Below are 22,791 nucleotides of genomic sequence, written 5' to 3' on the forward strand. Positions count from 1 at the left end.
ACACATTTGAAAGCATGCCTTTAGAGTACAGCGGTTACTACTTTTTGTTGTGACCGAGAAAACTCAGGTTCGACTCCTAGTCATGGCATCTAATGTTCTGCTAACAAACCTTCTAGATCAGAAAACAAAAAACTTCCCAGCAAGTTGGAAAGTGAGCCATGATAATATAGTGGTTAGTATTTTATGTTGCAGCCATGAAAACCCAGATTCAAATTCTAGTCAAGGCAGTTCATTGTCGTGATAACAAAATCTTTACACTCGAATACAAAAAGCATTCCAGTATAATATTAAGCAAGCCATGATAGTATAGTGGTTAGTACTTCACGTTGTGGCCGTGAAAACCCAGGTTCGAATCCTAGTCATGGCATTTTAATATTTTTATGACAATAAAAGTTTTTGCAGCCAAATCGAAAAAGCATGCCAGCAGAATTGAAAGCAAGCCATGATAGTATAGTGGTTAGTACTTCACGTTGTGGCCATGAAAACCCAGTCCCGAGTCCTGGTCATGGCATTTAATGTTTTGCTAACAAAACTTTTACATCGAAAAGCAAAAAACTCCTAAGCAAGTTTAAAACTGAGCCATGATAGTATAATTGTTAGTATTTTATGTTGCAGCCATGAAAACCCATATTCAAATTTTGGTCCAAGCAGTTTATTGTCGTGCTAACAGATTCTTCACACTGGAATACAAAAATAGTTCCAGTAAATTATTAAGCAAGCCATGATAGTATAGTGGTTCATGGCTATACGTTGTGGCCGTGAAAACCCAGGTTCGAATCCTGGTCATGGCATTTTAAAACTTTTATGACAATAAAAGTTTTTCCAGCCAAATCGAAAAAGCATCCCAGCGGAATTGAAAGCAAGCCATGATAGTATAGTGGTTAGTACTTCACGTTGCGGCCGACAAAACCCAGTTCCGAATCCTGATCATGGCATTTTGTTATTTTTATGACAATACTTTTCCATTAAAGCAAAAAAAGCCTCCGAGCAATTTCAAAACTATGACAATATAATAGTGGATAGTATTTCATTACGCAACCATGAAAAGCCGGGTTCGAATCCTGGTCATGGCATTTTAATGTCTCGCTAACAAAGAGTTCACATTGGAATACAAAAACAATCCCAGTAAATAAAAAATAAGTCATGATAATATAGCAGTTAGTAGTTCACGTTGATGTCGTGAAAACCAAGGTTCGAATCCTGGTCATGGTATTTTATTGTCTCGCTAAAAAAAATTTACATTGGAATAGAAAAACATCCCAGTAAATTTGAAAGTAAACAGTGGTTGTATAATAGTGGTTAGTACGTCACGTTGTGGCCGTGAAAACCTAGGTTCGAATCCTGGTCATGGCATTTTATAATTTCGCGTAAAAAACTCCCATATGTAATACTAAAAGCATCCCGACACATTTGAAAGCATGCCTTTAGAGTACAGCGGTTACTACTTTTTGTTGTGACCGAGAAAACTCAGGTTCGACTCCTAGTCATGGCATCTAATGTTCTGCTAACAAACCTTCTAGATCAGAAAACAAAAAACTTGCCAGCAAGTTGGAAAGTGAGCCATGATAATATAGTGGTTAGTATTTTATGATGCAGCCATGAAAACCCAGATTCAAATTCTAGTCAAGGCAGTTCATTGTCGTGATAACAAAATCTTTACACTGGAATACAAAAAAGCATTCCAGTATAATATTAAGCAAGCCGTGATAGTATAGTGGTTAGTACTTCACCTTGTGGTCGTGAAAACCCAGGTTCAAATCCTGGTCATGGCATTTAATGTTTTGCTAACAAAACTTTTACATCGGAAAGCAAAAAACTCCTAAGCAAGTTTAAAACTGAGCCATGATAGTATAATTGTTAGTATTTTATGTTGCAGCCATGAAAACCCAGATTCAAATCTTGGTCAAAGCAGTTTATTGTCGTGCTAACAGATTCTTCACACTGGAATACAAAAAGAGTTCCAGTATATTATTAAGCAAGCCATGATAGTATAGTGGTTCATGGCTATACGTTGTGGCCGTGAAAACCCAGGTTCGAATCCTGGTCATGGCATTTTAATACTTTTATGACAATAAAAGTTTTTCCAGCCAAATCGAAAAAGCATCCCAGCAGAATTGAAAGCAAGCCATGATAGTATAGTGGTTAGTACTTCACGTTGCGGCCGACAAAACCCAGTTCCGAATCCTGATCATGGCATTTTGTTACTTTTATGACAATACTTTTCCATTAAAGCAAAAAAAAGCCTCCGAGCAATTTCAAAACTATGACAATATAATAGTGGTTAGTATTTCATTACGCAACCATGAAAAGCCTGGTTCGCTAACAAAATGTTTTGCAGCCAAATCGAAAAAGCATCCCAGCAGAATTGAAAGCAAGCCATGATAGTATAGTGGTTAGTACTTCATGTTGTGGTCGTGAAAACCCAGGTTCAAATCCTGGTCATTGCATTTTAACATTTTTATGACAAAGTTTTTCCAGCCAAATCGAAAAAGCATCCCAGCAGAATTGAAAGCAAGCCATGATAGTATAGTGGTTAGTACTTCATGTTGTGGCCGTTAAAACCCAGTTCCGATTCCTGGTCGTGGCATTTCATTATTTTTATGACAATTCTTTTCCATTAAAGCAAAAAAACCTGTGAGCAAAATTAAAACTATGATAATATAATAGTGGTTAGTATTTCATGTTGCAACCATGAACAGCCGGGTTTGAATCCTGGTCATGGTATTTAATCGTCTTGCTAAAAAAACTTGACACTGGAATACAAAAACATCCCAGTAAATTTGAAAGTAAGCAATGATAATATAATAGTGGTCAGAACTTCACGTTGTGGCCGTGAAAACCCAGGTTTGAACCCTGGTCATATCATTTCATTATTTTCATGACATTTCTTTTCCATTAAAGAAAAAAAACCTCTGTGGTAATATAATAGTGGTTAGTATTTCATTACGCAACCATGAAAAGCCGGGTTCGAATCCTGGTCATGGCATTTTAATGTCTCGCTAACAAAAAGTTCACATTGGAATACAAAAACAATCCCAGTAAATAAAAAACAAGCCAGGATAATATAGCGGTTAATACTTCACCTCTGATGTTGTGAAAAGCCAGGTTCGAATCCTGGACATGGCATTTTAAATTCTTGGAAAATAAACTCTACATTTGTAATACAAAAAGCACCCCGAGACATTTGAAAGCATGCCTTTAGAGTAGAGCGGTTGCTACTTTTTGTTGTGACTGAGAAAACTCAGGTTCGACTCCTAGTCATTGCATCTAATGTTCTGATAAAAAACTTCTAGATCAGAAAACAAAAAACTTTCCAGCAAGATGGAAAGTGAGCCATGATCCTATAATTGTTAGTATTTTATGTTGCAGCCATGAAAACTCAGATTCAAATTCTAGTCAAAGCAGTTCATTGTCGTGATAACAAAATCTTTACACTGGAATACAAAAAGCATTCCAGTAAAATGTTAAGCAAGCCATGATAGTATAGTGGTTAGTACTTCACGTTGTGGCCGTGAAAACCCAGGTTCGAATCCTGGTCGTGGCATTTTAATATTTTTATGACAATAAAAGTTTTTGCAGCCAAATCGAAAAAGCATCCCAGCAGAATTGAAAGCAAGCCATGATAGTATAGTGGTTAGTACTTCACGTTGTGGCCGTGAAAACCCAGGTTCGAATCCTGGTCGTGGCATTTTAATATTTTTATGACAATAAAAGTTTTTGCAGCCAAATCGAAAAAGCATCCCAGCAGAATTGAAAGCAAGCCATGATAGTATAGTGGTTAGTACTTCATGTTGTGGCCGTGAAAACCCAGTCCGGAATCCTGGTCATGGCATTTCATTATTTTTATGACAATTCTTTTCCATTAAAGCAAAAAAAACCTCCGAGCAATTTCAAAACTATGATAATATAATAGTGGTTAGTGTTTCATTATGCAACCATGGAAAGCCGGGTTCGAATCATTGTCATGGCATTTTGTTGTCTCGCTAACAAAAAGTTCACATTGGAATACAAAAACAATCCCAGTAAATAAAGAACAAGCCATGATAATATAGCGGTTAGTACTTCACGTTGATGTCGTGAAAACCAAGGTTCGAATCTTGGTCATGGCATTTTATTGTCTTGCTAAAAATTTTTTTACATTGGAATACAAAAACATCCCAGTAAATTTGAAAGTAAACAGTGATAGTATAATAGTGATTAGTACTTCACGTTGTGGTCGTGAAAACCTAGGTTCGAACCCTGGTCATGGCATTTAATGTTTTGCTAACAAAACTTTTACATCGGAAAGAAAAAAACTCCTAAGCAAGTTTAAAACTGAGCCATGATAGTATAATTGTTAGTATTTTATGTTGCAGCCATGAAAACCCATATTCAAATTTTGGTCAAAGCAGTATATTGTTGTGCTAACAGATTCTTCACACTGGAATACAAAAAGAGTTCCAGTAAATTATTAAGCAAGCCATGATAGTATAGTAGTTAGTACTTCACGTTGTGGCCGTGAAAACCCAGGTTCGAATCCTGGTCATGGCATTTTAATATTTTTATGACAATAAAAGTTTTTCCAGCCAAATCGAAAAAGCATCTCAGCAGAATTGAAAGCAAGCCATGATAGTATAGTGGTTAGTACTTCACGTCGTGGCCGTGAAAACCCAGGTTTGAATCCTGGTCATAGCATTTTAATATTTTTATAACAAAGTTTTTACAGCCAAATCGAAAAAGCATCCCAGCAGAAATGAAAGCAAGCCATGATAGTATAGTGGTTAGTAATTCACGTTGTGGCCGTGAAAACCCAGGTTCGATACCTAGTCATGGCATTTTATTATTTTTATGACAATACTTTTCCAGTAAAGCAAAAAAAGTCTCCGATCAAATTTAAAACTATGATAATATAATTGTGGTTAGTATTTCATTATGCAACCATGAAATGCCGGGTTCGAATCCTGGTCATGGCATTTTATTATTTTTATGACAAAGCCTTTCCAGCCAAATAGAAAAAGCATCCCAGCAGAATTGAAAGCAAGCCATTATAGTATAGTGGTTGGTACTTCTTGTTGTGGCCGACAAAAACCCAGTTCCGAATCCTGATCATGGCATTTTGTTATTTTTATGACAATACTTTTCCATTAAAGCAAAAAAAGCCTCCGAGCAATTTCAAAACTATGACAATATAATAGTGGTTAGTATTTCATTACGCAACCATGAAAAGCCGGGTTCGAATCCTGGTCATGGCATTTTAATGTCTCGCTAACAAAAAGTTCACATTGGAATACAAAAACAATCCCAGTAAATAAAAAACAAGCCACGATAATATAGCGGTTAATACTTCACATTGATGTTGTGAAAAGCCAGGTTCGAATCCTGGTCATGGCATTTTAAAATCTTGCAAAATAAACTCCGCATTTGAAATACAAAAAGCATCCCGAGACATTTGAAAGCATGCCTTAAAAGTAGAGCGGTTGTTACTTTTTGTTGTGACTGAGAAAACTCAGGTTCGACTCCTAGTCGTTGCATCTAATGTTCTGATAAAATAACTTATAGATCAGAAAACAAAAAACTTCCAGGCAAGTTGGAAAGTGAGCCATGATAATATAGTGGTTAGTATTTTATGTTGCAGCCATGAAAACCCAGATTCAAATTCTAGTCAAAGCAATTTATTGTCGTGATAACGGAATCTTTACACTGGAATACACAAAGCATTCCAGTAATATTTTAAGCAAGCCAAGATAGTATAGTGGTTAGTACTTCACGTTGTGGCCGTGAAAACCCAGGTTCGAATCCTGGTCATGGCATTTTATTACTTTTATGACAAATTTTTTCCAGCCAAATCGAAAAAGCATCCCAGCAGAATTGAAAGCAAGCCAAGATAGTATAGTGGTTAGTACTTCACGTTGTGGCCGTGAAAACCCAGGTTTGAATCCTGGTCATGGCATTTTATTACTTTTATGACAAAGTTTTTCCAGCCAAATCGAAAAAAAATCCCAGCAGAATTGAAAGCAAGCCATGATAGTATAGTGGTTAGTACTTCACGTTGTGGCCGTGAAAACCCAGGTTCGAATCCTGGTCATGGCATTTTATTACTTTTATGACAAATTTTTTCCAGCCAAATCGAAAAAGCATCCCAGCAGAATTGAAAGCAAGTCATGATAGTATAGTGGTTAGTACTTCATGTTGTTGCCGTTAAAACCCAGTTCCGATTCCTGGTTATGGCATTTCATTATTTTTATGACAATTCTTTTCCATTAAAGCAAAAAAAACCTCTGAGCAAAGTTAAAACTATGATAATTTAATAGTGGTTAGTATTTCATGTTGCAACCATGAAAAGCCGGGTTTGAATTCTGGTCATGGCATTTTATTGTCTTGCTAAAAAATACTTTACATTGGAATACAAAAACATCCCAGTAAATTTGAAAGTAAGCAATGATAGTATAATAGTGGTCAGAACGTCACGTTGTGGCCGTGAAAACCCAGGTTCGAATCCTGGTCATTGCATTTCATTGTTTTCATGACATTTCTTTTCCATTAAAGAAAAAAAACCTCCGAGCAATTTCAAAACTATGAGAATATAGTAGTGGTTAGTACTTCATGATCCAACCATGAAAAGCCGGGTTCGAATCCTGTTCATGGCATTTTATTGTCTCGCTAACAAAAAATTCACTTTGGAATACAGAAACAATCCCAGTAAATAAAAAATAAGCCATGATAAAATAGCAGTTAGTACTTCACGTTGATGTCGTGAAAACCAAGGTTCGAATCCTGTTCATGGCATTTTATTGTTTCGCTAACAAAAAATTCACTTTGGAATACAGAAACAATCCCAGTAAATAAAAAATAAGCCATGATAAAATAGCAGTTAGTACTTCACGTTGATGTCGTGAAAACCTAGGTTCGAATCCTGGTCATGGCATTTTATAATTTCGCGTAAAAAACTCCCATATGTAATGCTAAAAGCATCCCGACACATTTGAAAGCATGCCTTTAGAGTACAGCGGTTACTACTTTTTGTTGTGACCGAGAAAACTCAGGTTCGACTCCTAGTCATGGCATCTAATGTTCTGCTAACAAACCTTCTAGATCAGAAAACAAAAAACTTGCCAGCAAGTTGGAAAGTGAGCCATGATAATATAGTGGTTAGTATTTTATGTTGCAGCCATGAAAACCCAGATTCAAATTCTAGTCAAGGCAGTTCATTGTCGTGATAACAAAATCTTTACACTGGAATACAAAAAGCATTCCAGTATAATATTAAGCAAGCCGTGATAGTATAGTGGTTAGTACTTCACGTTGTGGCCGTGAAAACCCAGGTTTGAATCCTGGTCATTGCATTTAATGTTTTGCTAACAAAACTTTTACATCGGAAAGCAAAAAACTCCTAAGCAAGTTTAAAACTGAGCCATGATAGTATAATTGTTAGTATTTTATGTTGCAGCCATGAAAACCCAGATTCAAATCTTGGTCAAAGCAGTTTATTGTCGTGCTAACAATAAAAGTTTTTGCAGCCAAATCGAAAAAGCATCCCAGCAGAATTGAAAGCAAGCCATGATAGTATAGTGGTTAGTACTTCATGTTGTGGCCATGAAAACCCAGTCCCGAGTCCTGGTCATGGCATTTAATGTTTTGCTAACAAAACTTTTACATCGGAAAGCAAAAAACTCCTAAGCAAGTTTAAAACTGAGCCATGATAGTATAATTGTTAGTATTTTATGTTGCAGCCATGAAAACCCAGATTCAAATCTTGGTCAAAGCAGTTTATTGTCGTGCTAACAGATTCTTCACACTGGAATACAAAAAGAGTTCCAGTATATTATTAAGCAAGCCATGATAGTATAGTGGTTCATGGCTATACGTTGTGGTTGTGAAAACCCATGTTCGAATCCTGGTCATGGCATTTTAATACTTTTATGACAATAAAAGTTTTTCCAGCCAAATCGAAAAAGCATCCCAGCAGAATTGAAAGCAAGCCATGATAGTATAGTGGTTAGTACTTCACGTTGCGGCCGACAAAACCCAGTTCCGAATCCTGATCATGGCATTTTGTTACTTTTATGACAATACTTTTCCATTAAAGCAAAAAAAGCCTCCGAGCAATTTCAAAAGTATGACAATATAATAGTGGTTAGTATTTCATTACGCAACCATGAACAGCCGGGTTCGCTAACAAAATGTTTTGCAGCCAAATCGAAAAAGCATCCCAGCAGAATTGAAAGCAAGCCATGATAGTATAGTGGTTAGTACTTCATGTTGTGGTCGTGAAAACCCAGGTTCAAATCCTGGTCATTGCATTTTAATACTTTTATGACAATAAAAGTTTTTTCAGCCAAATCGAAAAAGCATCCCAGCAGAATTGAAAGCAAGCCATGATAGTATAGTGGTTAGTACTCCACGTTGTGGCCGTTAAAACCCAGGTTCGATTCCTGGTTATGGCATTTCATTATTTTTATGACAATTCTTTTCCATTAAAGCAAAAAAAACCTCTGAGCAAAGTTAAAACTATGATAATTTAAGAGTGGTTAGTATTTCATGTTGCAACCATGAACAGCCGGGTTTGAATTCTGTTCATGGCATTTTATTGTCTTGCTAAAAATTTTTTTACATTGGAATACAAAAACATCCCAGTAAATTTGAAAGTAAGCAATGATAGTATAATAGTGGTCAGAACTTCACGTTGTGGCCGTGAAAACCCAGGTTTGAACCCTGGTCATATCATTTCATTATTTTTATGACAATTATTTTCCATTAAAGCAAAAAAAAACCTCTGAGCAAAATCAAAACTATGATAATATAATAGTGGTTAGTATTTCATGTTGCAACCATGAAAAGCCGGGTTTGAATTCTGTTCATGGCATTTTATTGTCTTGCTAAAATTTTTTTTACATTGGAATACAAAAACATCCCAGTAAATTTGAAAGTAAGCAATGATAGTATAATAGTGGTCAGAACTTCACGTTGTGGCCGTGAAAACCCAGGTTTGAACCCTGGTCATATCATTTCATTATTTTCATGACATTTCTTTTCCATTAAAGAAAAAAAACCTCTGTGGTAATATAATAGTGGTTAGTATTTCATTACGCAACCATGAAAAGCCGGGTTCGAATCCTGGTCATGGCATTTTAATGTCTCGCTAACAAAAAGTTCACATTGGAATACAAAAACAATCCCAGTAGATAAAAAACAAGCCACGATAATATAGCGGTTAATACTTCACCTCTGATGTTGTGAAAAGTCAGGTTCGAATCCTGGTCATGGCATTTTAAAATCTTGGAAAATAAACTCTACATTTGTAATACAAAAAGCACCCCGAGAAATTTGAAAGCATGCCTTTAGAGTAGAGCGGTTGCTACTTTTTGTTGTGACTGATAAAACTCAGGTTCGACTCCTAGTCATTGCATCTAATGTTCTGATAAAAAACTTCTAGATCAGAAAACAAAAAACTTTCCAGCAAGATGGAAAGTGAGCCATGATCCTATAATTGTTAGTATTTTATGTTGCAGCCATGAAAACTCAGATTCAAATTCTAGTCAAAGCAGTTCATTGTCGTGATAACAAAATCTTTACACTGGAATACAAAAAGCATCCCAGCAGAAATGAAAGCAAGCCATGATAGTATAGTGGTTAGTACTTCATGTTGTGGCCGTGAAAACCCAGGTTCGAATCCTTGTCATGGCATTTTATTATTTTTATGACAAAGCTTTTCCAGCCAAATAGAAAAAGCATCCCAACAGAATTGAAAGCAAGCCATGATAGTATAGTGGTTAGTACTCCACGTTGTGGCCGTTAAAACCCAGGTTCGAATCCTGGTCATGGCATTTTAATATTTTTATGACAATAAAAGTTTTTGCAGCCAAATCGAAAAAGCATCCCAGCAGAATTGAAAGCAAGCCATGATCGTATAGTGGTTAGTACTTCACGTTGTGGCCGTGAAAACCCAGTTCCGACTCCTGGTCATGGCATTTCATTATTTTTATGACAATTATTTTCCATTAAAGCAAAAAAAACCTCCGAGCAAAATTAAAACTATGATAATATAATAGTGGTTAGTATTTCATGTTGCAACCATGAACAGCCGGGTTTGAATCCTGGTCATGGCATTTAATTGTCTTGCTAAAAAAACTTTACATTGGAATACAAAAACATCCCAGTGAATTTGAAAGTAAACAATGATAGTATAATAGTGGTCAGTACTTCACGTTTTGGCCCTGAAAACTTAGGTTCGAATCCTGGTCATGGCATGTTATAATTTTGCGTAAAAAACTCCGCATATGTAATACAAAAAGCATGGCATTTTATCGTCTCGCTAACAAAAAGTTCACATTTGAATACAAAAACAATCCCAGTAAATAAAAAAAAAAGCCATGACAATATAGCGGTTAGTACTTCACGTTGATGTTGTGAAAACCAAGGTTCGAATCCTGGTCATGGCATTTTATTGTCTTTCTAAAAATCTTTTACATTGGAATACAAAAACATCCCAGTAAATTTGAAAGTAAACAGTGATAGTATAATAGTGGTTAGTACTTCACGTTGTGGCCGTGAATACCCAGGTTCGAATCCTGGTCATGGCATTTTAATATTTTTATAACAAAGTTTTTACAGCCAAATCGAAAAAGCATCCCAGCAGAAATGAAAGCAAGCCATGATAGTATAGTGGTTAGTACTTCACGTTGCGACCGTGAAAACCCAGGTTCGATACCTAGTCATGGCATTTTATTATTTTTATGACATTACTTTTCCATTAAAGCAAAAAAAGTCTCCGATCAAATTTAAAACTATGATAATATAATTGTGGTTAGTATTTCATTACGCAACCATGAAAAGCCGGGTTCGAATCCTGGTCATGGCATTTTATTATTTTTATGACAAAGCTTTTCCAGCCAAATAGAAAAAGCATCCCAGCAGAATTGAAAGCAAGCCATTATAGTATAGTGGTTAGTACTTCACGTTGCGACCGTGAAAACCCAGTCCCGAGTCTTGGTCATGGCATTTAATGTTTTGCTAACAAAACTTTTACATCGGAAAGCAAAAAACTCCTACGCAAGTTTGAAACTGAGCCATGATAGTATAATTGTTAGTATTTTATGTTGCAGCCACGAAAACGCATATTCAAATTTTGGTCAAAGCAGTTTATTGTCGTGCTAACAGATTCTTCACACTGGAATACAAAAAGAGTTCCAGTAAATTATTAAGCAAGCCATGATAGTATAGTGGTTAGTACTTCACGTTGTGGCCGTGAAAACCCAGGTTCGAATCCTGGTCATGGAATTTTATTATTTTTATGACAAAGCTTTTCCAGCCAAATAGAAAAAGCATCCCAACAGAATTGAAAGCAAGCCATTATAGTATAGTGGTTGGTACTTCATAATGTGGCCGTGAAAACCCAGGTTCGAAACCTGGTCATGGCATTTTATTATTTTTATGACAAAGCTTTTCCAGCCAAATAGAAAAAGCATCCCAGCGGAATTGAAAGCAAGCCATGATAGTATAATAGTGGTCAGAACTTCACGTTGTGGCCATGAAAACCCAGGTTTGAACCCTGGTCATATCATTTCATTATTTTCATGACATTTCTTTTCCATTAAAGAAAAAAAACCTCCGAGCAATTTCAAAACTATGACAATATAATAGTGGTTAGTATTTCATTACGCAACCATGAAAAGCCGGGTTCGAATCCTGGTCATGGCATTTTAATGTCTCGCTAACAAAAAGTTCACATTGGAATACAAAAAACAATCCCAGTAAATAAAATAAAAAAAGTAGTTGTGGCCGTGAAAACCCAGGTTCAAATCCTGGTCATTGCATTTAACATTTTTATGACAAAGTTTTTCCAGCCAAATCGAAAAAGCATCCCAGCAGAATTGAAAGCAAGCCATGATAGTATAGTGGTTAGTACTTCATGTTGTGGCCGTTAAAACCCAGTTCCGATTCCTGGTCATGGCATTTCATTATTTTTATGACAATTCTTTTCCATTAAAGCAAAAAAAACCTCTGAGCAAAATTAAAACTATGATAATATAATAGTGGTTAGTATTTCATGTTGCAACCATGAACAGCCAGGTTCGAATCTTGGTCATGGCATTTTATTGTCTTGCTAAAAAATACTTTACATTGGAATACAAAAACATCCCAGTAAATTTGAAAGTAAGCAATGATAGTATAATAGTGGTCAGAACTTCACGTTGTGGCCGTGAAAACCAAGGTTTGAACCCTGGTCATATCATTTCATTATTTTCATGACATTTCTTTTCCATTAAAGAAAAAAAACCTCCGAGCAATTTCAAAACTATGACAATATAATAGTGGTTAGTATTTCATTACGCAACCATGAAAAGCCGGGTTCGAATCCTGGTCATGGCATTTTAATGTCTCGCTAACAAAAAGTTCACATTGGAATACAAAAACAATCCCAGTAAATGAAAAACAAGCCCCGATAATATAGCGGTTAATACTACACATTGATGTTGTGAAAAGCCAGGTTCGAATCCTGGTCATGGCATTTTAAAATCTTGGAAAATAAACTCTACATCTGTAATACAAAAAGCATCCCGAGACATTTGAAAGCATGCCTTTAGAGTAGAGCGGTTGCTACTTTTTGTTGTGACTGAGAAAACTCAGGTTCGACTCCTAGACATTGCATCTAATGTTCTGCTAACAAAATTTCTAGATCAGAAAACAAAAAACTTCCCAGCATGTTGAAAAGTGAGCCATGATAATATAGTGGTTAGTATTTTATGTTGCAGCCATGAAAACCCAGATTCAAATTCTAGTCAAAGCAATTTATTGTCATGATAACGGAATATTTACACTGGAATACAAAAAGCCTTCCAGAAAAATTTAAAGCAAGCCATGATAGTATAGGGGTTAGTACTTCACGTTGTGGCCGTGAAAACCCAGGTTCGAATCCTGGTCATGGCATTTTAATATTTTTATGACAAAGTTTTTCCAGCTAAATCGAACAAGCATCCCAGCAGAATTGAAAGCAAGCCATGACAGTATAGTGGTTAGCACTTCACGTTGTGGCCGTGAAAACCCAGGTTCGAATCCTGGTCGTGGTATTTTCATATTTTTATGACAACGTTTTTTCAGCCAAATCGAAAAAGCATCCCAGCAGAATTGAAAACAAGCCATGATAGTATAGTGGTTAGTACTTCATGTTGTGGCCATTAAAATCCAGTCCCGAATCCTGGTCATGCCATTTCGTTATTTTTATGACAATTCTTTTCAATTAAAGCAAAAAAACCTCCGAGCAAAATTAAAACTATGATAATATAATAGTGGTTAGTATTTCATGTTGCAACCATGAACATCCGGGTTTGAATTCTGGTCATGGTATTTAATTGTCTTGCTAAAAAAACTTTACATTGGAATACAAAAACATCCCAGTAAATTTGAAAGTAAGCAATGATAGTATAATAGTGGTCAGAACGTCACGTTGTGGCCGTGAAAACCCAGGTTCGAATTCTGGTCATTGCATTTCATTATTTTCATGGCATTTCTTTTCCATTAAAGAAAAAAAACCTCCGAGCAATTTTAAAACTATGATAATATAGTAGTGGGTAGTAATTCATTATCCAACCATGAGAAGCCGGGTTCGAATCCTGTTCATGGCGTTTTATTGTTTCGCTAACAAAAAAATGACTTTGGAATACAGAAACAATCCCAGTAAATAAAAAATAAGCCATGATAACATAGCGGTTAGTACTTCACGTCGTGAAAACCAAGGGTCGAATCCTGGTCATGGTATTCTATTGTCTTGCTAAAAAAAATTTACATTGAAATAGAAAAACATCCCAGTAAATTTGAAAGTAAACAGTGGTTGTATAATAGTGGTTAGTACGTCACGTTGTGGCCATGGAAACCCAGTTTCGAATCCTGGTCATGGTATTTTATAATTTCGCGTAAAAAACTCCCATATGTAATACTAAAAGCATCCCGACACATTTGAAAGCATGCCTTTAGAGTAAAGCGGTTATTACTTTTTGTTGTGACCGAGAAAACTCAAGTTCGACTCCTAGTCATGGCATCTAAATTTCTGCTAACAAACCTTCTAGATCAGAAAACAAAAAACTTCCCAGCAAGTAGGAAAGTGAGCCATGATAATATAGTGGCTAGTATTTTATGTTGCAGACATGAAAACCCAGATTCAAATTCTAGTCAAAGCAGTTCATTGTCGTGCTAACAGATCCTTAACACTGGAATACAAAAAGAGTTCCAGTAAATTATTAAGCAAGCCATGATAGTATAGTGATTAGTACTTCACGTTGTGGCCGTGAAAACCCAGGTTCGAATCCTGGTCATGGCATTTTAATATTTTTATGACAATAAAAGTTTTTCCAGCCAAATCGAAAAAGCATCCCAGCAGAACAGAAAGCAAGCCATGATAGTATAGTGGTTAGTACTTCATGTTGTGGCCATGAAAACCCAGTCCCGAGTCCTGGTCATGGCATTTAATGTTTTGCTAACAAAACTTTTACATCGGAAAGCAAAATACTCCTACGCAAGTTTGAAACTGAGCCATGATAGTATAATTGTTAGTATTTTATGTTGCAGCCATGAAAACCCATATTCAAATTTTGGTCAAAGCAGTTTTTTGTCGTGCTAACAGATTCTTCACACTGGAATACAGAAAGATTTCCAGTAAATTATTAAGCAAGCCATGATAGTATAGTGGTTAGTACTTCACGTTGTGGCCGTGAAAACCCAGGTTCGAATCCTGGTCATGGCATTTTATTATTTTTATGACAAAGCTTTTCCAGCCAAATAGAAAATGCATCCCAGCAGAATTGAAAGCAAGCCATTATAGTATAGTGGTTGGTACTTCATGTTGTGGCCGTGAAAACCCAGGTTCGAATCCTGGTCATGGCATTTTATTATTTTTATGACAAAGCTTTTCCAGCCAAATAGAAAAAGCATCCCAGCAGAATTGAAAGCAAGCCATGATAGTATAGTGGTTAGTACTTCACGTTGTGGCCGTGAAAACCCAGGTTCGAATCCTGGTCATGGCATTTTTATGACAAAGCTTTTCCAGCCAAATAGAAAAAGCATCCAAGCAGAATTGAAAGCAAGCCATGATAGTATAGTGGTTAGTACTTCACGTTGTGGCCGTGAAAACCCAGGTTCGAATCCTGGTCATGGCATTTTAATATTTTTATGACAATAAAAGTTTTTCCAGCCAAATCGAAAAAGCATCCCAGCAGAATTGAAAGCAAGCCATTATAATATAGTGGTTAGTACTTCACGTTGTGGCCGTGAAAACCCAGTTCCGAATCCTGGTCATTGCATTTCGTTATTTTCATGACATTTCTTTTCCATTAAAGCAAAAAAACCTCCGAGCAAAATTAAAACTATGATAATATAATAGTGGTTAGTATTTCATGTTGCAACCATGAACAGCCGGGTTTGAATTCTGTTCATGGCATTTAATTGTCTTGCTAAAAAAACTTTACATTGGAATACAAAAACATCCCAGTAAATTTGAAAGTAAACAATGATAGTATAATAGTGGTCAGTACTTCACGTTTTGGCCGTGAAAACTTGGTTCGAATCCTGTTCATGGCATGTTATAATTTTGCGTAAAAAACTCCGCATATGTAATACAAAAAGCATGGCATTTTATTGTCTCGCTAACAAAAAGTTCACATTGGAATACAAAAACAATCCCGTTAAATGAAAAACAAGCCATGACAATATAGCGGTTAGTACTTCACGTTGATGTTGTGAAAACCAAGGTTCGAATCCTGGTCATGGTATTTTATTGTCTTGCTAAAAAAAAATTTACATTGGAATAGAAAAACATCCCAGTAATTTTGAAAGTAAACAGTGGTTGTATAATAGTGGTTAGTACGTCACGTGGAGGCCGTGAAAACCCAGGTTCGAATCTTGGTCATGGCATTTTAATACTTTTATAACAAAGTTTTTACAGCCAAATCGAAAAAGCATCCCAGCAGAAATGAAAGCAAGCCATGATAGTATAGTGGTTAGTAATTCACGTTGCGACCGTGAAAACCCAGGTTCGATACCTAGTCATGGCATTTTATTATTTTTATGACATTACTTTTCCATTAAAGCAAAAAAAGTCTCCGATCAAATTTAAAACTATGATAATATAATTGTGGTTAGTATTTCATTATGCAACCATGAAAAGCCGGGTTCGAATCCTGGTCATGGCATTTTATTATTTTTATGACAAAGCTTTTCCAGCCAAATAGAAAAGGCATCCCAGCAGAATTGAAAGCAAGCCATTATAGTATAGTGGTTAGTGCTTCACGTTGCGACCGTGAAAACCCAGGTTCGATACCTAGTCATGGCATTTTGTTATTTTTATTACAATACTTTTCCATTAAAGCAAAAAAAGCCTCCGAGCGATTTCAAAACTATGACAATATAATAGTGGTTAGTATTTCATTACGCAACCATGAAAAGCTGGGTTCGAATCCTGGTCATGGCATTTTAATGTCTCGCTAACAAAAAGTTCACATTGGAATACAAAAACAATCCCAGTAAATAGAAAACAAGCCACGATAATATAGCGGTTAATACTTCACATTGATGTTGTGAAAAGCCAGGTTCGAATCCTGGTCATGGCATTTTAAAATCTTGGAAAATAAACTCCACATTTGTAATACAAAAAGCATCCCGAGACATTTGAAAGCATGCCTTTGGAGTAGAGCGGTTGCTACTTTTTGTTGTGACTGAGAAAACTCAGGTTCGACTCCTAGTCATTGCATCTAATGTTCTGATAAAAAAATTTCTAGATCAGAAAACAAAAAACTTCCCAGCAAGATGGAAAGTGAGCCATGATCCTATAATTGTTAGTATTTTATGTTGCAGCCTTGAAAACCCAGATTCAAATTCTAGTCAAAGCAATTTATTGTCGTGATAACGGAATCGTTACATTGGAATACAAAAAGCATTCCGGTAAAATTTAAAGCAAGCCATGATAGTATAGTGGTTAGTACTTGACGTTGTGGCCGTGAAAACCCAGGTTCGTATCTTGGTCATGGCAGTTTATTATTTTCATGACAAAATTTTTGCAATCAATTAGAAAAAGCATCCCAGCAGGCTTGATAGCAAGTCATGATATTATATAGGTTAGTCCTTCACGTTGTGGCCGTGAAAACCCAGGTTCAAATCCTGGTCATTGCATTTTAACATTTTTATGACAAAGTTTTTCCAGCCAAATCGAAAAAGCATCCCAGCAGAATTGAAAGCAAGCCATGATAGTATAGTGGTTAGTACTTCATGTTGTGGCCGTTAAAACCCAGTTCCGATTCCTGGTCATGGCATTTCATTATTTTTATGACAATTATTTTCCATTAAAGCAAAAAAAACCTCTGAGCAAAATTAAAACTATGATAATATAATAGTGGTTAGTATTTCATGTTGCAACCATGAACAGCCGGGATTGAATTCTGGTCATGGCATTTTATTGTCTTGCTAAAAAAAACTTTACACTGGAATACAAAAACATCCCAGTAAATTTGAAAGTAAGCAATGATAGTATAATAGTGGTCAGAACTTCACGTTGTGGCCGTGAAAACCCAGGTTTGAACCCTGGTCATATCATTTCATTATTTTCATGACATTTCTTTTCCATTAAAGAAAAAAAACCTCCGAGCAATTTCAAAACTATGACAATATAATAGTGGTTAGTATTTCATTACGCAACCATGAAAAGCCGGGTTCGAATCCTGGTCATGGCATTTTAATGTCTCGCTAACAAAAAGTTCACATTGGAATACAAAAACAATCCCAGTAAATAAAAAACAAGCCACGATAATATAGCGGTTAATACTTCACATTGATGTTGTAAAAAGCCAGATTCGAATTCTGGTCATGGCATTTTAAAATCTTGGAAAATAAACTCCACATTTGTAATACAAAAAGCATCCCGAGACATTTGAAAGCAGGCCTTTAGAGTAAAGCAGTTATTACTTTTTGTTGTGACCGAGAAAACTCAAGTTCGACTCCTAGTCATGGCATCTAAATTTCTGCTAACAAACCTTCTACATCAGAAAACAAAAAACTTCCCAGCAAGTAGGAAAGTGAGCCATGATAATATAGTGGTTAGTATTTTATGTTGCAGACATGAAAAACCAGATTCAAATTCTAGTCAAAGCAGTTCATTGTCGTGCTAACAGATCCTTAACACTGAAATACAAAAAGAGTTCCAGTAAATTATTAAGCAAGCCATGATAGTATAGTGATTAGTACTTCACATTGTGGCCGTGAAAACCCAGGTTCGAATCCTGGTCATGGCATTTTAATATTTTTATGACAATAAAAGTTTTTCCAGCCAAATCGAAAAAGCATCCCAGCAGAACAGAAAGCAAGCCATGATAGTATAGTGGTTAGTACTTCATGTTGTGGCCATGAAAACCCAGTCCCGAGTCCTGGTCATGGCATTTAATGTTTTGCTAACAAAACTTTTACATCGGAAAGCAAAAAACTCCTACGCAAGTTTGAAACTGAGCCATGATAGTATAATTGTTAGTATTTTATGTTGCAGCCATGAAAACCTATATTCAAATTTTGGTCAAAGCAGTTTATTGTCGTGCTAACAGATTCTTCACACTGGAATACAAAAAGATTTCCAGTAAATTATTAAGCAAGCCATGATAGTATAGTGGTTAGTACTTCACGTTGTGGCCGTGAAAACCCAGGTTCGAATCCTGGTCATGGCATTTTATTATTTTTATGACAAAGCTTTTCCAGCCAAATAGAAAAAGCATCCCAGCAGAATTGAAAGCAAGCCATGATAATATAGTGGTTAGTACTTCACGTTGTGGCCGTTAAAACCCAGTTCCGACTCCTGGTCATGGCATTTCATTATTTTTATGACAATTATTTTCCATTAAAGCAAAAAAAACCTCCGAGCAAAATTAAAACTATGATAATTTAATAGTGGTTAGTATTTCATGTTGCAACCATGAACAGCCGGGTTTGATTTCTGGTCATGGCATTTAATTGTCTTGATAAAAAAAAATTACATTGGAATACAAAAACATCCCAGTAAATTTGAAAGTAAACAATGATAGTATAATAGTGGTCAGTACTTCACGTTTTGGCCGTGAAAACTTGGTTCGAATCCTGTTCATGGCATGTTATAATTTTGCGTAAAAAACTCCGCATATGTAATACAAAAAGCATGGCATTTTATTGTCTCGCTAACAAAAAGTTCACATTGGAATACAAAAACAATCCCGGTAAATGAAAAACAAGCCATGACAATATAGCGGTTAGTACTTCACGTTGATGTTGTGAAAACCAAGGTTCGAATCCTGGTCATGGTATTTTATTGTCTTGTTAAAAAAAAATTTACAATGGAACAGAAAAACATCCCAGTAATTTTGAAAGTAAACAGTGGTTGTATAATAGTGGTTAGTACGTCACGTGGAGGCCGTGAAAACCCAGGTTCGAATCCTGGTCATGGCATTTTAATATTTTTATAACAAAGTTTTTACAGCCAAATCGAAAAAGCATCCCAGCAGAAATGAAAGCAAGCCATGATAGTATAGTGGTTAGTACTTCACGTCGCGACCGTGAAAACCCAGGTTCGATACCTAGTCATGGCATTTTGTTATTTTTATGACAATACTTTTCCATTAAAGCAAAAAAAGCCTCCGAGCAATTTCAAAACTATGACAATATAATAGTGGATAGTATTTCATCACGCAACCATGGAAAGCCGGGTTCGAATCCTGGTCATGGCATTTTAATGTCTCGCTAACAAAAAGTTCACATTGGAATACAAAAACAATCCCAGTAAATAGAAAACAAGCCACGATAATATAGCGGTTAATACTTCACATTGATGTTGTGAAAAGCCAGGTTCGAATCCTGGTCATGGCATTTTAAAATCTTGGAAAATAAACTCCACATTTGTAATACAAAAAGCATCCCGAGACATTTGAAAGCAGGCCTTTAGAGTAAAGCGGTTATTACTTTTTGTTGTGACCGAGAAAACTCAAGTTCGACTCCTAGTCATGGCATCTAAATTTCTGCTAACAAACCTTCTACATCAGAAAACAAAAAACTTCCCAGCAAGTAGGAAAGTGAGCCATGATAATATAGTGGTTAGCATTTTATGTTGCAGACATGAAAAACCAGATTCAAATTCTAGTCAAAGCAGTTCATTGTCGTGCTAACAGATCCTTAACACTGGAATACAAAAAGAGTTCCAGTAAATTATTAAGCAAGCCATGATAGTATAGTGATTAGTACTTCACATTGTGGCCGTGAAAACCCAGGTTCGAATCCTGGTCATGGCATTTTAATATTTTTATGACAATAAAAGTTTTTCCAGCCAAATCGAAAAAGCATCCCAGCAGAACAGAAAGCAAGCCATGATAGTATAGTGGTTAGTACTTCATGTTGTGGCCATGAAAACCCAGTCCCGAGTCCTGGTCATGGCATTTAATGTTTTGCTAACAAAACTTTTACATCGGAAAGCAAAAAACTCCTACGCAAGTTTGAAACTGAGCCATGATAGTATAATTGTTAGTATTTTATGTTGCAGCCATGAAAACCCATATTCAAATTTTGGTCAAAGCAGTTTATTGTCGTGCTAACAGATTCTTCACACTGGAATACAAAAAGATTTCCAGTAAATTATTAAGCAAGCCATGATAGTATAGTGGTTAGTACTTCACGTTGTGGCAGTGAAAACCCAAGTTCGAATCCTGGTCATGGCATTTTATTATTTTTATGACAAAGCTTTTCCAGCCAAATAGAAAAAGCATCCCAGCAGAATTGAAAGCAAGCCATTATAGTATAGTGGTTAGTATTTCATTACGCAACCATGAAAAGCTGGGTTCGAATCCTGGTCATGGCATTTTAATATTTTTATGACAATAAAAGTTTTTGCAGCCAAATCGAAAAAGCATCCCAGCAGAATTGAAAACAAGCCATGAGAGTATAGTGGTTAGTACTTCATGTTGTGGCCATTAAAATCCAGTCCCGAATCCTGGTCATGCCATTTCGTTATTTTTATGACAATTCTTTTCAATTAAAGCAAAAAAGCCTCCGAGCAATTTCAAAACTATGACAATATAATAGTGGTTAGTATTTCATTATGCAACCATGAACAGCCGGGTTTGAATCCTGGTCATGGCATTTTATTGTCTCGCTAACAAAAAATTGACTTTGGAATACAGAAACAATCCCAGTTAATAAAAAATAAGCCATGATAACATAGCGGTTAGTACTTCACGTTGATGTCGTGAAAACCAAGGTTCGAATCCTGGTCATGGTATTTTATTGTCTTGCTAAAAAAAATTTACACTGGAATAGAAAAACATCCCAGTAAATTTGAAAGTAAACAGTGGTTGTATAATAGTGGTTAGTACGTCACGTTGTGGCCGTGGAAACCCAGGTTCGAATCTTGGTCATGGCATTTTACAATTTCGCGTAAAAAACTCCCATATGTAATACTAAAAGCATCCCGACACATTTGAAAGCATGCCTTTAGAGTAAAGCGGTTATTACTTTTTGTTGTGACCGAGAAAACTCAAGTTCGACTCATAGTCATGGCATCTAAATTTCTGCTAACAAACCTTCTAGATCGGAAAACAAAAAACTTCCCAGCAAGTAGGAAAGTGAGCCATGATAATATAGTGGTTAGTATTTTATGTTGCAGACATGAAAACCCAGATTCAAATTCTAGTCAAAGCAGTTCATTGTCGTGCTAACAGATTCTTAACACTGGAATACAAAAAGAGTTCCAGTAAATTATTAAGCAAGCCATGATAGTATAGTGATTAGTACTTCACGTTGTGGCCGTGAAAACCCAGGTTCGAATCCTGGTCATGGCATTTTAATATTTTTATGACAATAAAAGTTTTTCCAGCCAAATCGAAAAAGCATCCCAGCAGAACAGAAAGCAAGCCATAATAGTATAGTGGTTAGTACTTCATGTTGTGGCCATGAAAACCCAGTCCCGAGTCCTGGTCATGGCATTTAATGTTTTGCTAACAAAACTTTTACATCGGAAAGCAAAAAACTCCTAAGCAAGTTTGAAACTGAGCCATGATAGTATAATTGTTAGTATTTTATGTTGCAGCCATGAAAACCCATATTCAAATTTTGGTCAAAGCAGTTTATTGTCGTGCTAACAGATTCTTCACACTGGAATACAAAAAGAGTTCCAGTATATTATTAAGCAAGCCATGATAGTATAGTAGTTAGTACTTCACGTTGTGGCCGTGAAAACCCAGGTTCGAATGCTGGTCATGGCATTTTATTATTTTTATGACAAAGCTTTTCCAGCCAAATAGAAAAAGCATCCCAGCAGAATTGAAAGCAAGCCATTATAGTATAGTGGTTGGTACTTCATGTTGTGGCCGTGAAAACCCAGGTTCGAATCCTGGTCATGGCATTTTAATATTTTTATGACAATAAAAGTTTTTCCAGCCAAATCGAAAAAGCATCCCAGCAGAATTGAAAGCAAGCCATGATATTATAGTGGTTAGTACTTCACGTTGTGGCCGTGAAAACCCAGTTCCGACTCCTTGCCATGGCATTTCATTATTTTTATGACAATTATTTTCCATTAAAGCAAAAAAAGCCTCCAAGCAAGTTCAAAACTATGACAATATAATAGTGGTTAGTATTTCATTACGCAACCATGAAAAGCCGGGTTTGAATTCTGTTCATGGCATTTTATTGTCTTGCTAAAAAATACTTTACATTGGAATACAAAAACATCCCAGTAAATTTGAAAGTAAGCAATGATAGTATAAAAGTGGTCAGAACTTCACGTTGTGGCCGTGAAAACCCAGGTTTGAACCCTGGTCATATCAT

General features: G+C 36.1%; 21 non-coding genes across 21 annotated transcripts; all 21 read left to right on the forward strand.

Moving 5' to 3' along the window:
* Positions 1-295: 295 nt before the first annotated feature.
* On the forward strand, positions 296-367 carry Trnah-gug (transfer RNA histidin (anticodon GUG)). The gene has a single exon. It is a non-coding gene; the product is annotated as a tRNA-His (tRNA).
* A 1,333-nt stretch (positions 368-1,700) lies between these two features.
* Trnah-gug (transfer RNA histidin (anticodon GUG)) lies at positions 1,701-1,772 on the forward strand. The gene has a single exon. It is a non-coding gene; the product is annotated as a tRNA-His (tRNA).
* Positions 1,773-2,375: 603 nt separating this feature from the next.
* On the forward strand, positions 2,376-2,447 carry Trnah-gug (transfer RNA histidin (anticodon GUG)). The gene has a single exon. It is a non-coding gene; the product is annotated as a tRNA-His (tRNA).
* A 1,025-nt stretch (positions 2,448-3,472) lies between these two features.
* Trnah-gug (transfer RNA histidin (anticodon GUG)) lies at positions 3,473-3,544 on the forward strand. The gene has a single exon. It is a non-coding gene; the product is annotated as a tRNA-His (tRNA).
* Positions 3,545-3,616: 72 nt separating this feature from the next.
* Trnah-gug (transfer RNA histidin (anticodon GUG)) lies at positions 3,617-3,688 on the forward strand. Its single transcript has one exon. It is a non-coding gene; the product is annotated as a tRNA-His (tRNA).
* Positions 3,689-4,458: 770 nt separating this feature from the next.
* Positions 4,459-4,530, forward strand: Trnah-gug (transfer RNA histidin (anticodon GUG)). Its single transcript has one exon. It is a non-coding gene; the product is annotated as a tRNA-His (tRNA).
* A 1,187-nt stretch (positions 4,531-5,717) lies between these two features.
* Trnah-gug (transfer RNA histidin (anticodon GUG)) lies at positions 5,718-5,789 on the forward strand. The gene has a single exon. It is a non-coding gene; the product is annotated as a tRNA-His (tRNA).
* Positions 5,790-5,997: 208 nt separating this feature from the next.
* On the forward strand, positions 5,998-6,069 carry Trnah-gug (transfer RNA histidin (anticodon GUG)). The gene has a single exon. It is a non-coding gene; the product is annotated as a tRNA-His (tRNA).
* Positions 6,070-8,207: 2,138 nt separating this feature from the next.
* Trnah-gug (transfer RNA histidin (anticodon GUG)) lies at positions 8,208-8,279 on the forward strand. Its single transcript has one exon. It is a non-coding gene; the product is annotated as a tRNA-His (tRNA).
* A 72-nt stretch (positions 8,280-8,351) lies between these two features.
* On the forward strand, positions 8,352-8,423 carry Trnah-gug (transfer RNA histidin (anticodon GUG)). The gene has a single exon. It is a non-coding gene; the product is annotated as a tRNA-His (tRNA).
* A 1,168-nt stretch (positions 8,424-9,591) lies between these two features.
* On the forward strand, positions 9,592-9,663 carry Trnah-gug (transfer RNA histidin (anticodon GUG)). The gene has a single exon. It is a non-coding gene; the product is annotated as a tRNA-His (tRNA).
* A 68-nt stretch (positions 9,664-9,731) lies between these two features.
* Trnah-gug (transfer RNA histidin (anticodon GUG)) lies at positions 9,732-9,803 on the forward strand. Its single transcript has one exon. It is a non-coding gene; the product is annotated as a tRNA-His (tRNA).
* Positions 9,804-10,627: 824 nt separating this feature from the next.
* Positions 10,628-10,699, forward strand: Trnar-gcg (transfer RNA arginine (anticodon GCG)). The gene has a single exon. It is a non-coding gene; the product is annotated as a tRNA-Arg (tRNA).
* Positions 10,700-11,184: 485 nt separating this feature from the next.
* Positions 11,185-11,256, forward strand: Trnah-gug (transfer RNA histidin (anticodon GUG)). Its single transcript has one exon. It is a non-coding gene; the product is annotated as a tRNA-His (tRNA).
* Positions 11,257-12,834: 1,578 nt separating this feature from the next.
* On the forward strand, positions 12,835-12,906 carry Trnah-gug (transfer RNA histidin (anticodon GUG)). The gene has a single exon. It is a non-coding gene; the product is annotated as a tRNA-His (tRNA).
* Positions 12,907-14,221: 1,315 nt separating this feature from the next.
* Trnah-gug (transfer RNA histidin (anticodon GUG)) lies at positions 14,222-14,293 on the forward strand. The gene has a single exon. It is a non-coding gene; the product is annotated as a tRNA-His (tRNA).
* A 351-nt stretch (positions 14,294-14,644) lies between these two features.
* Trnah-gug (transfer RNA histidin (anticodon GUG)) lies at positions 14,645-14,716 on the forward strand. The gene has a single exon. It is a non-coding gene; the product is annotated as a tRNA-His (tRNA).
* A 208-nt stretch (positions 14,717-14,924) lies between these two features.
* Positions 14,925-14,996, forward strand: Trnah-gug (transfer RNA histidin (anticodon GUG)). Its single transcript has one exon. It is a non-coding gene; the product is annotated as a tRNA-His (tRNA).
* Positions 14,997-15,056: 60 nt separating this feature from the next.
* On the forward strand, positions 15,057-15,128 carry Trnah-gug (transfer RNA histidin (anticodon GUG)). Its single transcript has one exon. It is a non-coding gene; the product is annotated as a tRNA-His (tRNA).
* Positions 15,129-18,602: 3,474 nt separating this feature from the next.
* On the forward strand, positions 18,603-18,674 carry Trnah-gug (transfer RNA histidin (anticodon GUG)). Its single transcript has one exon. It is a non-coding gene; the product is annotated as a tRNA-His (tRNA).
* A 3,057-nt stretch (positions 18,675-21,731) lies between these two features.
* Trnah-gug (transfer RNA histidin (anticodon GUG)) lies at positions 21,732-21,803 on the forward strand. The gene has a single exon. It is a non-coding gene; the product is annotated as a tRNA-His (tRNA).
* Positions 21,804-22,791: the final 988 nt, after the last annotated feature.

Source organism: Watersipora subatra, chromosome 4 (genome assembly GCF_963576615.1).
Source record: "Watersipora subatra chromosome 4, tzWatSuba1.1, whole genome shotgun sequence".
Lineage (NCBI taxonomy): Eukaryota > Metazoa > Bryozoa > Gymnolaemata > Cheilostomatida > Watersiporidae > Watersipora > Watersipora subatra.